This window comes from Pteropus medius, unplaced genomic scaffold (assembly GCF_902729225.1).
Source record: "Pteropus medius unplaced genomic scaffold, Ma_sr-lr_union100, whole genome shotgun sequence".
In the NCBI taxonomy this organism is placed as follows: Eukaryota; Metazoa; Chordata; class Mammalia; order Chiroptera; family Pteropodidae; genus Pteropus; species Pteropus medius.
In genome coordinates this window covers 17,263,271-17,277,649 of record NW_024354499.1, presented here as the reverse complement: position 1 = coordinate 17,277,649, position 14,379 = coordinate 17,263,271, and the positions used below count along the sequence as shown (strand labels likewise).

At 43.6% G+C, this 14,379-nt stretch overlaps 1 protein-coding gene across 1 annotated transcript in view; it reads right to left on the bottom strand.

Moving 5' to 3' along the window:
- Positions 1-1,847, bottom strand: part of EDAR (ectodysplasin A receptor) — an 81,268-nt gene extending 79,421 nt beyond the window's left edge. Inside the window, 1 exon segment of the mRNA XM_039852638.1 lies at positions 1,223-1,847. The gene's annotated coding sequence lies outside the window, so the exon portion shown is untranslated.
- Positions 1,848-14,379: the final 12,532 nt, after the last annotated feature.

Below are 14,379 nucleotides of genomic sequence, written 5' to 3'. Positions count from 1 at the left end.
TGTCACTGGGGCCCCCAATCTTCTCCAGTGACAAAGGGCACACATCGACCATCCTCAGGACAAATGCTAATTTCTCAGCTTTGATAAGTAACTCTTTTTATGGTGGGCTCTGTCAAAATGTAACTTCAAAGATCGTAAGTGGATATGGCTTAGAAATCTCAGAGCTCAAAGTCAGGCTAGAAATATTCTCTATCTTAATTACCTGAATTGATTCCTTTTCTCCTTTAATCTATTATGGCTTTTTGCCTCTTTATTATTTTGAATTTGTTGCAGTTTCATTCTTGGCTAGAGGTATCTCAAAGGTACAACTTCAGAGCCACAGCACAGTGGCTAGCTGGAGAGCAGAGGAAGGGGGCTGGTCTTCGTCTGCTCCCCATCTTCTCTCTGTTCTTCAGTCCCATCATCTCACATCCCTGTGTCCCACTAACTGTCCAGTTCCTCCGCCTGACAGGGCTTCTCCCCTGCTGATTTGTCATCTCATTCCCCACCCCTTATTGCTTTAATTGTCCCTCTCGAACCTTCGCCTGCTGTCCTCTCTGCCCCGCTGCCCCCTTTCTCCTTCCCCTGATACCTCTAGCCCCGCCGTACAAGAGCGACTGCTGTAGGATGTTGGGAAATCAGAGCCAGGCCTTGTGTAGGAGTCCAAACTATTCCGAGATCTGTCGGAGCATTTAGAGGAACCTCTTGGCTGGAAGCGAAAGCCTTGATCGTCAAATACATACACACCCCCTCACACACCCCCAACTGGGGAGTCATGACGCTGGGCCTCAGACTTGATTCAAAACTGCACCTGAAAGGTTTCTTAGGGCACTGTGGGAACTCAGGATGGGATGCAGGTACAGAGCCCAGCCAAAGTCCCAGCTGCTGCTTGCCTTCCTGTGACCAGGCTTGGGGGAAAACCGGAGAAACACACTTTCGTGCTCTCTTGGAGACACCCATTGTCCTATAGCCAAATCTTAAATCTTGCTAAGCACATACAGAGTTTGGCTCACTAGCCAAATAGTGAAATGGGTTTTCTTATGTTTTCCTGAAAACAAAGGAAGAATCTCAGGTCTTAGAACTGGTAGCAAAGACGTACAGTAATCGGGAAAGCTTGTTCAAACGCAACCCAAATATGACACGCATTTCAAAAATGTACCCAGGCTGTTTTGCAGCCCCTGACACCTCAGTCTCTTCCACAGCCTAAGAGTTTAGAAAACCAAAGAGAAGGACCAACGCTTACCTGGATCCTGTTAGAGGGTCAGTTTCTAATCCAAGCAGAAGATGGAAGATGGTCTGTGAAGAGAGCCAAGCACGGTCCTGTTTTGGGCCACCAGGTTTCACAGGTGGCCACTCGGCAGAGTTCTCAGAAGCAGATGCTGGAGGCCGGCAGAGCTGCCTGGAGCGAGGCACCTCTCTGCTGTCAGTCCCACTTTCCTTCTGTTCCAAAGGGCTTCCCGGGAACTCTTCCTTGACTGCTCCCGTCCTGTTTGCGAGTTTGGAAACAGCCTTACAGAGGGGCTTTCCCTCGCTGCAGACTCACCTGCACCATCTAGAGGCCTCTCCCAGCACTGGCGATGCTGGCACCTTGCTCTGCAGGTTAGCCCCCTCTGCAGCCTGCCCAGATGCACACACCTGGCTTTTAACTTCCTGCCCTGAAAGACACCAGTTGGAATCTGTAAAATCATTGATTTGTTTTTGTGGAGAGGAAGTCTTGCTTCTATCAGAACGACCAGAGCCTTTGGGCACTGGAGTGCTAAAAAGCTAAATTAGCATTAAAATACCATTAATCAAAATGTGTTCCCCAAGGACCCCCCACAGAGATGGCCAAAGGCTGTTATATCATTCAGCTTTGAAACATGCTGGCACATTTCTGCCTTCCTTTCTGCCCACCTCCCACATCCACTGCAGGCTTCAAGTCACCATATATCTCCCATGTAACTTCAAACAACCATATACACCCTGTATGATACACCCCGCATTATCACATACACTTCATTTAACTCCAGATAACTGTGTGTGTGTGTGTGTGTGTGTGTGCGTGCGTGTGTGTGTATCTCATATAACTAGATAATCAGGAAGATATTTGAAACACAATTTGAAAGTTGCCTTTCAGCATCAGTTGATTCTTTCTCAAAAGTGAAATGATTAGGAAAAAAAACCCATCCTTCCAAAGAATGTAATTTCTCCTGCCCTTCACTCCCCGAATCCCACCTACACACGAGGAGCAGAACAGCTCCTCCAGGACTGATTTCTATCCTTCTCCTCTTCCATCTTGTCCTCTCGGCCCTGGATACATACAGTGTAATTCACACGAGTTATAAACAGTTTAAGAGAGAAAGAAACAGACAAATGTGTAGGACACCTGTGAAGATCCCAAATTAAAGACTTTCTGTCTCCAGAAAGGTTGAGCAGAACCATATTTACCTGTCTCGAGCAAGGAAAGAAAGCAGCTACCAAAGTAACACCCTTGAACACGTGCATTTGCGTCTTTCCACAATGCCAAGTTTACTGAGGGGAACCTTCTCGGATAACCCATCAAGTACCCATGCAGGTTAACACACAACACAGAGAGGGGAAGTAGAGAGTCTTATGAGACAGAGCAAAGGGATGAAAGACCTCAGCGTCTCCAAAGTGAGCTCTGTTGACTGGTGGTGCTGATAGCTGCGCATTGGTCCCAAGCCAGCAGCTACAACCAGCACAAGGTCAGGATTTTTGGCTCTTAGCAACACCCCTCCATGATGCTCTCAAGTCAGGCTTGAGCACTGTCTAGAGTGTTCAGCTTATACTGACTTTATAAGGTAAGTCCTCATGCTTATCGGCCCCTGTACTTGGGGGCTTATCAGAGGCAGTTGTGGCTGACAGTTCTGTGGTTTGGAGCTTTCTGGTCACACCCTAAGGGAGGTCCCTTATGTGCCAGTTGACATTACTGTCACAGCTCCATGGAAGCCATTTGTAAAGTCCAAAAAGTCCTCAATTCTTCATGCCCCATATATTGCCAGTATACTTGGCCAGTGTGGATGATTCACCCAGATAATGTAAGTTCCCAAATGAGAATTTTAACTTAAATTTTCAGGCTTTGTCATTTATATTGCCCATGCTAAGCCCAAACTGAGAGTGTGTGGTAAATTGAAGTTGCCAAACGTATTAAATTAGGAAGCTAGGAAAACGAATAGAAAGTAGCTATTCTGGGTTACTTTTTTTTTTTATTGCATATAATTTTGACTTTTTGATATGTTCATTTTAATAAGTGTGTTCAAGTTATGGGCATTATTTTAGGTATAACTTTTTTTTCTGTTGGAAATTAAATGGTGGCTTTACATTTATCAGAGAGATGATGACACTAATATTACCAAAAGATAGGGAAAAAGACAGGAGAAAAAATTAGAATGGACACAGACTATGGATGTAGTAGTAGAAGCCAAAGGTTTTATTTTTCTCTTTGAAAAAATCTAGAACATTATGCCATTGAGAAAAGTTGTAGATAGTTATACTTGAAACTTTCACAGTCATCATATCCAAATAAAGATGAGTATATGAATTAATTCAGTTGATTAAGAGAAAGAATGAAACAAGAGAGGTTATCGCTTAACCTCATCATTTAAGGCTCTAGAGCTCCAGGCACCAGATTTTCTATTTTGTGCTTTTCAAAGACTAAGGCTGAAATAGCAAAAGGTTATCAATAGCATTTTTAAATAAGAACATGAATCAAGATTGCAGACCATGGTTGGGTAAATGGGGTCTCCTCGGGCTGTGGAGAATGCAGTGTAATTCGAACACACGTTTCACGCTCATAACTGAGCCCAGACTTGCCGGTCCTCCCCTTGCATCGCATGTGCACAGATGCACAGCCCAGCGGAGGCACCAAGCAGAGGGCTGAGGCTACAGGAAAGGCAGGCCCCAGGTCTCAGCTTCACTGAGCCACAACTTTACAAATGGTCATAGAGATTCAATAGGACTCCCATACCTGTAGAAAACATATATGCATTAAGAGAAATGATTTCCTAGCAGATCTGATAATTTCCAGTGAGTAAAACCAAGCCATAGTCCAGTCATCATTATTTAAAATCTGAGTCTTAATTACTAATGTCATGTTGGGTAAGCTGGAAGAAAACCCTTGATACCTACTTCTTCCATCAAAATAGCATTCTTCTATATTAATGTGTTTGTGCATTGTTTATTCGTTCGGCAAATGCATATTGAGTACCTCTGGAAGCTGGGCACCATTTGAGGTGCTAGGATACCACAATGAGAAAGAGTCAAAATCTCTGGCATTAAGAAGTTGACCCTTGAACAACTGTATGGCAGACCCCCTCGTGGTCAAAAATCCATGTATGACTTTTGACTCCCCCAAATCTTAACTACAGTTGTCCTTCGCATCCATGATTCAACCAACTGCAGATCAATAACAGTATTTTTGATCTGCAGTTCGAAATCTGCAATTGGGAATGCGAAATACTGTTTTTGAAATGGGCTTGGTTGAATCCAAGGATACAAAACCCATGGATACAAAGAAACAACTGTTTTTATTGCAAAAAAATCTGCAAATAAGTGGACCCGTACAGTTCAAACCCATGTTCTTCAAGGGTCAACTGTACTTCTGTTTCAAATAACTGTGAAATACATTTTCTGGAGTTGCTAAGCAGACAAGGGGTAGAAGACTCTTGGCTGTTTGGGTGGGGAGTACCATCTGCTGGTGACAGTTTCCTATTATCTCATTACTGTCTTAAAAAGTAGCATCAGACCAAATACACCAAATGAGGACACTTTTTTCCTGGAAGTTGACCCTGACATTTAACTACCCTTCCCTCGTAACTCACCATAGCAAGTTATACTTCTGGTGACCCCTGAGTTCCTTCCAAGAAATTATATTGCTCAAATCATAGGATAGCTTATGAGTATTTGAAGTAATTTTTTTTTATTCAAAATAAAATGACCACAGCTCTGTCTGTGGCATGAAACTTGCACCTTTGAATCTGTACCGGAACTGGAGCAAAACTGGAAATGTTTTCCAGGAGAACCCTGCCCCTGCCTGCCAGGGCTGAGGACAGCAGGCTCCTCAGGCCCGTCCTGGCCCAGCTCTTCCCTTAGTCTAGGAAGATGTGTGGATCTCAGCTCCTCTGGTGGCCACTGCACTGGTCCCTGAGAGCATAGGCTAGCTAGTTTTTAAAGGATTACCTCAGACCCCCTGTTGCCCCCACTTATCAGAGCTCTGTTGTCAGAAAAGACAAGAAAATAAAGATTTTTAATTTAAAGTCTCATGACATCATCCTAAAGGTGCGGGTCCTGCACAGGGCCTCGGTTTGCAAACAGACACCCGAAATAGAACGGAGTTAGGTGGTATGAAGGAGACCAGCTAGCAGATGGAGAATGAGCGTGTGTGAGGGTGGTGCTCTGGCTAATCGAGGGGGTCAGGATTCATTGATCTGAGAAAGAAGAGGGGAGGCTAGCAGAGTAAGAGGGAAAAGGATTTTAGGGTAAAACAAGGAGTGGTGCAAAGGCCGCATGGGGAAAAGAGCCAGGTGTGCTGAGAGAAGCCGTTTAACGGAGAGAACCTGTGGCTAAAGGGCAGGGCGCTGGTTTGAGTGGCTTGAGCCAGGTTTGGGAATGGCAGTGGAGACCCCTGGGCCAGGGAACGTGGCTTGAATTTTATTCCAAGTATGTGATGATTTAAAAACAATGGAAACTTATTTTGGGAGAGGAACAAGCCTCTATCCCTTGCAAAGTGAGCAAGGAGAGAGACTGAGTCTGGGGGAGCATTTGCACTTGTTAGGCCCTTGGTCTTAAGTCAGGTAGACCCAGGAAGGTGGAAGGCTAAGCGAGCCATTGGCAGGCCTGGGTGATCTGCCTCGCAACAGAAGATGAGACGGGATGAGATGCCCCAGGTCAAAGGCAGAGTCAACCACTCATTTTATTCTCTTGAAGAATAAGATTCTGCATTTGGTTATTTAACTAAACTTTGCCATACTCAACATCCTGCTGCTAATTAAAGAATTAAAAGTCTGGCTCTTCTTTACTGTTCATTTGCCCAGGATTCCCACGCTGGACACTTTATTAAAAGGGCTGCCTGGTTTTGGAGCACTCAACTGTCAATGATGACTCTGGTCCCAAAGAGTACCAGCCTCTGCCATAGATGGAGAAACTGATGGGGGTGGGGGGAAAACTCCAGGTCAGGAGCAGAATGGAAGGGGAGGGCAAGTGCCCTAGTGCCCTCAGCTCTCTCTGCTGCCCTTCCTGTGCTGGCTCCCACCTGCCTCCATTATGTAAGCAGTAAAAGTATAATTGAAATTGATCTTCACCCAGAATGACTTTGAGAGCTTGAATAGTGCAAAGGTTCAAAGTACTAAATCTTTTTTATAACCTATAATATTGTCGTTTAGCTCAACAGTACAGAGCAGTATGCTTTTCTAATAAAGGGGACCACAAGAGAATTATAAAACCTATTTAGACTGTACCAGAAAAATTAAGAGAGGGACAAAACAGATTGGAAATATGGAATATTGATGTCTTTATTTAAAAACCAACAAATTAATTCTTCCAATGGACGAGTTCATCTTTCTACAATAATTCATGGCTTTGGGATAATGGGGTTAGTAGTTCATGGGATTATCATTCTATTATCAGTGGATACTCACAGCCAGGGAATATGAGTCCACAGTCTAACTTTGTAAAATTAACTGTTCCCTGGGTTACAAATAATAAAATTTATGAATTGGAGTTTCATCACATTTATCAGAACATTTTGCAGGTTATCTATAAGGTAGAAGAATCGTCAATTTACAAGAGCTAATGTGCTCTTGAGGGACACTTAATTCTATAGAGTATGTTCTTACTTTTCACCTACCTTAGATATGAACTCACTGTCCTCAAAAGCTGTGGTAGGCAAAAGAAAATCAGAATGGGGACAAAAGAAAGTATTTTAATGGGAAAGCTGATGGCAAAAAGCACAAGCTGCATTATATCCACTTTTCAGTCCTTATGTTTTGTAAAGACTTGTGAAATCTCTATGAGTAAGGGTTTTAGGGCTTTTAAAAGGCAAAGATTGCACTTTCTTTTAATCACGAAATTTCCCATTTTATTCTTTCAAAAATGTAGTGGGCATCACAAAGAGAAATGAATACACTTTGAATCTGTGAACTTCTATCAATGGCAGAGGTCAGGAGGGCTTGAGTTGGGGGCTATAAGAGGTTCACCTTCAGGATTTCATCAGAGCAAGCTGCCTACAAAAAATTCTGACCTATCAGCCATTGTCAGAGTCAGGGCAGAACGTGGAGTGCAAGACAGGGAGGTGAGCTGGCAAATAATACATTTGATGCAGAAGGTTCAGGAGACAAAGGAGAGATGCAAACAAAGTCCTGTGAAAGCGAAGGCAGAACGGATTTCTCCCACTGGGAAACTAAGGGTGACTTCGTGGAGAAGGGGCACTGGAAGAGAGATGAGAATGATGAGAATGATGATAATAATGAGTACCCAGCATTATTGAGGGCTTCCATGTGCGAGGCACTAACGGTTTTGCATTACTAAACTTGAATAACTGTCATAAAGGCCCTATGAGATATTCATACCCATCACCCCATTTTTTAGGTAAAACAACTGAGGGTCAGAGTAGTGGAGTAACTTGCCTCGAGTCACTCAGCGAGTAAGGAGTAGAGTCAGGACTCAACCCCATACACCAGACCTCTGGGTTAGAGCTCGGGAATGCCGGCCCTGCGCTGCCATGAGGCCCTGGAGCAGGGGCTGTGCTCTGTATGATGTTGTCCTCAGAACAACATCTTTTTTTTTTCCCCAGAGAAGAGGAAAGTGCACATCAGGAGAACCTTCAGCATTGTGGGTTTTCTGTTTGGTTCTGGTGAATTTCTCACTCCCAGCAAAGGTGATCAGCAGTTCCATTGCTACATGAGTGGTTCACATGAGAAAACCTACAGAGACAATGATTATGCTGTGAATATAAAAGTAAAAGCTCTCACTGCAAGCACAGGAACCATTAGTACTCGAGGACAAGCCCCTGGGGCATGGTCTTTAGCACCTTGGGATAATCACAGAAAGAACCAGGTCCTTCTGACCTCTATATGATGAGGGCTTGTCTGAGATGGAGTGGGGGTCACAGGAAAAGCAGGGAAGCTTTGACACAGAGAGAGGCAGGTCCAGGCTTGACTCTTAGGAGGGCTGGAAGCAGCAACAGTGGGGGCTGGTCTAGCCTCCTGGCCATCCTGTGCAGATCTCGCTTTTGCTGAGCTGGTGGTAAAGCAATGGGCAGGAGAGAGGGATTGGAGGAGAGACAGAGAGAGCCTGAAAAGTGGACATGCCTGCCACTGCAGGAGCTATGGGCATACCACTTGTGGCCCTGCTGCTAAGAGCCCTCGTGTCTCCTGGGCTCTCTGTTGGAAAGAAGACACACTGGACTGGCCCTAAATTCTTCACCCCACTGCCTCCAGGAGGTCTTCTTTTTGTAATTTTCTGGAGAAGCTCTCAACTGTGAGGAAGGAACAAACTTTCCTCTACCCTCAAATTTCTTCTGCCTGGTTTAATAATCAAAAAGACATGAGACGGATTAGCAAGAGAAAATAACCAAGTCTAATACATACATGGGAGAGTCAGAGACCCCACGTGCTGGAGAGGTTCAGAGATTGAAAGGAGAATGAGGTATAAGCCATCCCGAGCTAGGGATGAGGCGATGCACCTTAGGGTTTCAAAGGGTCATTGCAGGATGACAAGAGCAGAATTTTAGTACACAGGAGTTTGCGCTGCCCTATAGATAGGTCAAAAGATGCTATCTCTAATTAACTCTTATGGATAAGGCCCCTAATTCAAATTCTTCTAGGTATTTAATGAGAGGACAGACATTTTTCTTGAGCCTGAAACTAAAATTGCCTTTAGCCCCAAGTAGTCTATATACCACTGAGGCACATCTTGGGATGACTTATTCTGAACCCCATAACACAAAGCCAAAAAACAAAAACAAACAAAAACAAAACAGTTTTCCATCCAAGAGCAGGGAGATGGCAGCTGCCATTTCCTGCTCCTTGTGTTCTGAGGCTCCTGTACCTCTCCCCAGCCCCAAGGCTTCCTGTTTCTGTCCCTAGGTGATACTCCCAGGAGGCCAAACTCATTTAGCAAGCTGCCAGATGAGAACCTGGCCTCCTAGCCCAGGCTTGCTTTCTTTTCAAATGATGCCTTCAGCAAGCTGTCCACCCTTGGGTGCCTTGTATCTCATGACCTTGGCAGTTAGGGGTTAAGCAAAAGGCTCACACCTGCCTCTCCTTTTCTGACTCATGTCACATCTCCCTTGGACCACTGCATTGGCCTCTCTAAATGGTCTCCTTGCTTCCATCCTACACTCTCAGCAGCAGTGGTCTTTCTGTGATTCATTCCAGACTATGTCACTTCCTAGTTTAAGACCTTTAGTAGCTCCCAATTGCCCTTGAGATAAAGTTCTAGGTAATTGCTTTAGTTACTAAGCCTCAGTACATCAAGCCCTTTACAGCCTGGCCTGGCCTGTCTTTGTGACTTCACATGGAGCCAGGTTCATTCTACTACTTACCACTCTCTACCAGGCGACGGCCCCCAAAGCTCTCGGACCTGGCATTGATTATGTTCTAAATATAGGGCCTGACACTTAGGCTTAGAGTTTTTGGTGGAATAAAATAAAAATCTTTCGTTCCAGTCCTACCAGCATATTCAGTTTGCAGAATGCTGTGGCATGTCGTCTCCTACTTCTGGGCCTGAGGATGGTGGCTCCTCTGCTCAGAATGCTCTTACCCTTTTTCACCTATGAAGCTCATACTTCATGATGCCCCTTTATTGAAGGCTTTCTAGATGCCAGGAAAGTGTGTTGGCTTTTTTGTCTTCCTTAAAACTGTCAGCTCGAAAGAGCAAAGAACAAGTCTTTCTGAGCTTAACACAACACTTTGCACAAAGTAGCAATTTTTCAATAAATCTCTGCAAGATTTAGTGAGTGACGGGTGTGTGGTCACCTCCTTCAATGCTCTCTTTTTGAGCAAGGACTCATAACAAGCACCTGTGTCTCCTTAAATGAGGATTCAAGCAACTCTGTTCTGTATGTTGGAATAAAAATGGGCTCACAAGGAATATTGGAAAAAGCTCTCAGGGCATGGACACGATGGCATAGGAAGAAACAAGGGCAGAGAGCTGTTTGTTTGGCTCTTGGTTTGCCAGAGCTGGCACTGTCATCACTCACTGCCCTGCAGAGCTGTGAGGTCTCCCAGCTTCCCTGAGAGGCAGACATTCTAGTCTTGCCTAGCTGACATCAAAGACAAATGGCAGACATCGAAAGAAGTGCAGCAGTTAATGACAAATACAACAGTAGATAAGCTCTTCTTATCTTGTTTATTCTGAATTGAATGATGATGTATGCACATTTTTGTAAAAGAACATAAAATTATTTTGGTAATAAGCTTGCAAGCCCCTGAAGACTTGTTTTTTTATTGCAGTAGCTCCTGGGAATCACTTTGTAAATGAAGTTCCCTAAGCCTTCACCATTGATCTTGAGACCTCCAAGGCCCACCCTCATCTGCCCTGAGACTAGAATGGGAGCTGAGCTCAGGGAGGTTGCTTCTTTCCTACAGTTCAAAGGTTCTCAGAGCGTGGTCCAGATCAACAGCATTGGTATCACCAGGGGCATGTGAGAAATGCACACTGTCGGGCTCTACTCCACTCCCGAAGCAGAGACCCAGTAAGCTGGGTTTTAAGCCTCCAGAAGATTTCCACACTCGCTCAATCTTGAGAAAAGCTATTATAGTCCAAAGACCGGGTGTCTTCTTTGGGAATGGAATCGGAAACTAGGAGGTGGCTCCCACCCCTGGGGAAGGTGCAGTGGGAAATGAGGAGAGAGTGGAAGGAAGGGTCTTTCCTGGGCCTGTTCTCTCTCCACTCTCTGCCTTGGGCTAATCCACACCCATGGTTCCAGTTCTCACATCCTGAAGAGAATTTCTCATCTCTCATTTGTCTTTCCTTCATCCTTGAGCTTCCTTTCCTCCCATACTAGTCATTTCAATCTGCATAGTCTACTATAGTCTCAAATCTGAAATCTGTAAAAGAAAATTTATCATTTTCTCTGTTTTATTAATGTAACTTTCCCTGTTCATTAATCCCTCCCTCACAATTATTTATCAAGGGCCTCCTACGGCCAAGACTCTGTGCTGGGAGAGTCTCCATTTTACATGCTATCACTAATTCTCATTCACACACATTCAGAGCCTGGGGTTTACTTTCTCTTCTCTCTCTTCCTCAGATCCCTTTGTGATTGGTTTTCAAAATTTCTTGCCTTTTGATTTCCAGGACCCTGGTCTTCACCCTAGTCAAGACTCTCTTCATCCCAATCCAAGTCAAGAAATACTTTTTAGGTACTTAGAACCTAAAATGTGTTGTGCCAGGCCCACTGGGACAAAAACAAACAAACAAAAAAACAGAATTAACACAGGTCTTGCCCTCAAATAATTTAGTTTCTGAATCACTAGAGTAATCTATTAATTAACCTTCCTCTTCCAGGGCTTCTCTCTAATCCAGTTTATACCCTATTACCAGACTAATCTTCCTAAAACACCGAGAATTTCATTCCCCTGCTCGTAAGTTTTCTATAATGTGTTTCCTGTGTTACAAGTTCAAATTCCTTTAAATGCAAATCTTCTACAGCCTGGACCTTCCTCTCCAGTCAACTTTCCAATACTTCCCAAACTGCCCTTTAAACTCTCAGGGGCGTTCCCATCTCCAGAAACATCAACCATCCTTGATATCCCCATCCTTCTACCTGGTATGTCATCTTCCCTCCCACTCAGACCGCAGAATTACTTTGCGTTTTGCCACCTTTCTGAAGCCTTCTTGGACAGTCATGATCCACAACACTCTCTTCCCCTTGTTTGGCACCGAGCACACCCTGACATTTGGTATGAATTACCTTTATATATGTACTCATGTCCCCAAAATGGAACCACCAGGTCACAGAGAGCTCTTACACCAGCGTTTGTTGTGCCTCATGTCAGGTACCAGGTTCCACATGTCAGTGTCAGCCTGAGCACTGGGCTACCTGCCACATGATTTGCTTACTCCTCCATACTTTCCATTGGCTATTATCATTGCATTTTCCCCTGAAGACAGTTTTAACTATCCTGAGTTTCAGCAGTAAACTCCTTTCCTGTCACAGGTGGATAGACTGGGGAGGGGGCCCTACTCCTCCTGGTCGTTCTGGGGCCTGGGTTCTTGCAACTACAGGGCCCACTCCAGGAATTTCACGGCAGCGCACTTGTCCACACGTCGAATGGAGTGGAGGGGAGAAAGTGCAGAGGTCACGTGAGCAGGTCCCTGTCATGTCCCATGGCTAGGCCTGAAGTGGCAGGCATTGCTTCCCCCAGTTCCACTGGCCAGAAGGCTGTTAACATGATCCCACTCATGGCACATGTGGCAGAGTGAGACAAACCTAGAACCTGCAGGGCACTGGTGTTCTCTGACACACTCAGCAGTTTTTTTGTTTGTTTTAACTTTATAAAGACCAAACAAGCACAAGATCATTTTGCTGGTGACAATGCATGCATAAAGTGTGGCAGCCTGAGGATGGACCTCAGCTGGGTTTGGGTCCTGCTTTTGGCCTAGCCATGGCAATCCTTAGAAAAAAGTACAAAAGACAAAGCTTGGTGGTCATTGGTAATAAGGGAGAGCACAAGCTCCTTAGCCTACCTTGCCATTCCACTGGCTAGACTGAAGTGTGACACTTTTCTATCAATGTACTGGTGGAAGTGCAGGGGGCTGACCAACCCTGGCAGGAATGGCCCAGGCACCTGTGCTCCTCAGAGTAGGGAAGCATGCTTACCAAGTGTTAGATTTGTTCCTAAACCTTTTTAGGCCAGTACATGTCCTATTTAAATTATTTAAAACGTTGTATTTAATTGATGTTACACAAAGTGATGAGTAAAATGGGAATACGGGTGAAAAATATATTTTTTAAATAAAAATTAAGTGGACTACTTTGGAAAACCTGCTGAAGGTGAATTGATTTAAAAAAAAATGATTGTTAAATTAGATGTTTGTGAGACAAAGTAGAGGGAAGGGGGGAGGAATTATAAAAATATAGAGGACTCTATAGTCTGATTGCTTTATGGTATCTTTCAGTTCTAACTGCACTTTGAAGAAACCCAAACTGAAAATCAAATTTGATGCTTACGTATGCGGCTTTTTCAGAAAGAAACCAGCAAGAAATAGGAAGAGGCCTTGACCCAAATTCAAAAGATAAAGATTGGCAAATAAATGTATTCTTATGTGTCTTTTTGTGTGTGTGTGTGTGTGTGTGTGTGTCTGTTTTTGATTAGTTTGTTCTTTTTATTCCTTGAATTCTGCATATAAGTGAAATCATATAGTGTTTATCTTTCTCTGTCTGACTTAAATATCTTCTAGGTTTATCACAGCAATATCTCTTTCCATCCCCTTCCTTTTCATATGTAGTGATCTTGTTTGCTTATCCTTTCAACCACTCTATCTTTTGGTTGAAGCACTTAATTCCTGTTTTTTGACACATGTTTTTTCTTCTTAAAGAAGTCCCTCCAACATTTCCTGTAATACTGGCTTAGTGGTGATAAATTCTTTTAGCTTCAACTCTAAATGATAGCTTTGCTGGATAAATTATTCTCGGTTGTAGATCCTGGGTCTTCATTCTGTCGAATATTTTATCTAAGCCCTTCTGTCCCGCATAGTCTCTCTTGAGAAATCAGCTGCCAGTCGTATGGGTGTTCCCTTATAAGTAATTATTTCTTTTTCTCTTGCTGCTTTTAATATTCTTTCTTTGTATTTAAACTTTGGCATTTTAATTATGATGTGTCATGGTGTGGGCTTCTTTGGATCCCTGATTTTTGGAAATCTCTGAGATTCCTGGGATTTTATGTCCATTTCCTTCACCAAATTAGGGAAGTTTTCCATCATCATTTCTTCAAACAGCTGTTCAATATCATGATTTTCTTCTGTTACACAGATCAGACAAATATTTCGAGACTTAATATCGTCCCATATTCTCCTTAAATTATTTTTATAGTCCTGGCATCTTTTTTTTTTTTTGTCATTCTGATTGGCTTTCCTGTCCTCTAGATAAGTGAATAAAGTGATTCTCTTCTTTATTCACTTTGTTTATTCCTTTGTTTATTCCATTTAATAGACTTCTCATCTCAGATAGTTATGTTCTCCATTTCAGACTGGTTCCCTTTTATAACCTCCATTTCCATTTTTATCTCTTTGTTAGAGTTCTGTACACTTCCCAAAAGTTCATTGAGCATCTTTATAACCAGTGTTTTGAACTCTGCATCTGTTAGATTACTTGACTCCATTATTTCTGGATCTCTGTTCTGTTCTGTCATATGGTTTCTGCTTCTTTGTCTTCCCATTTTAGCTGCCTTTCCGTGT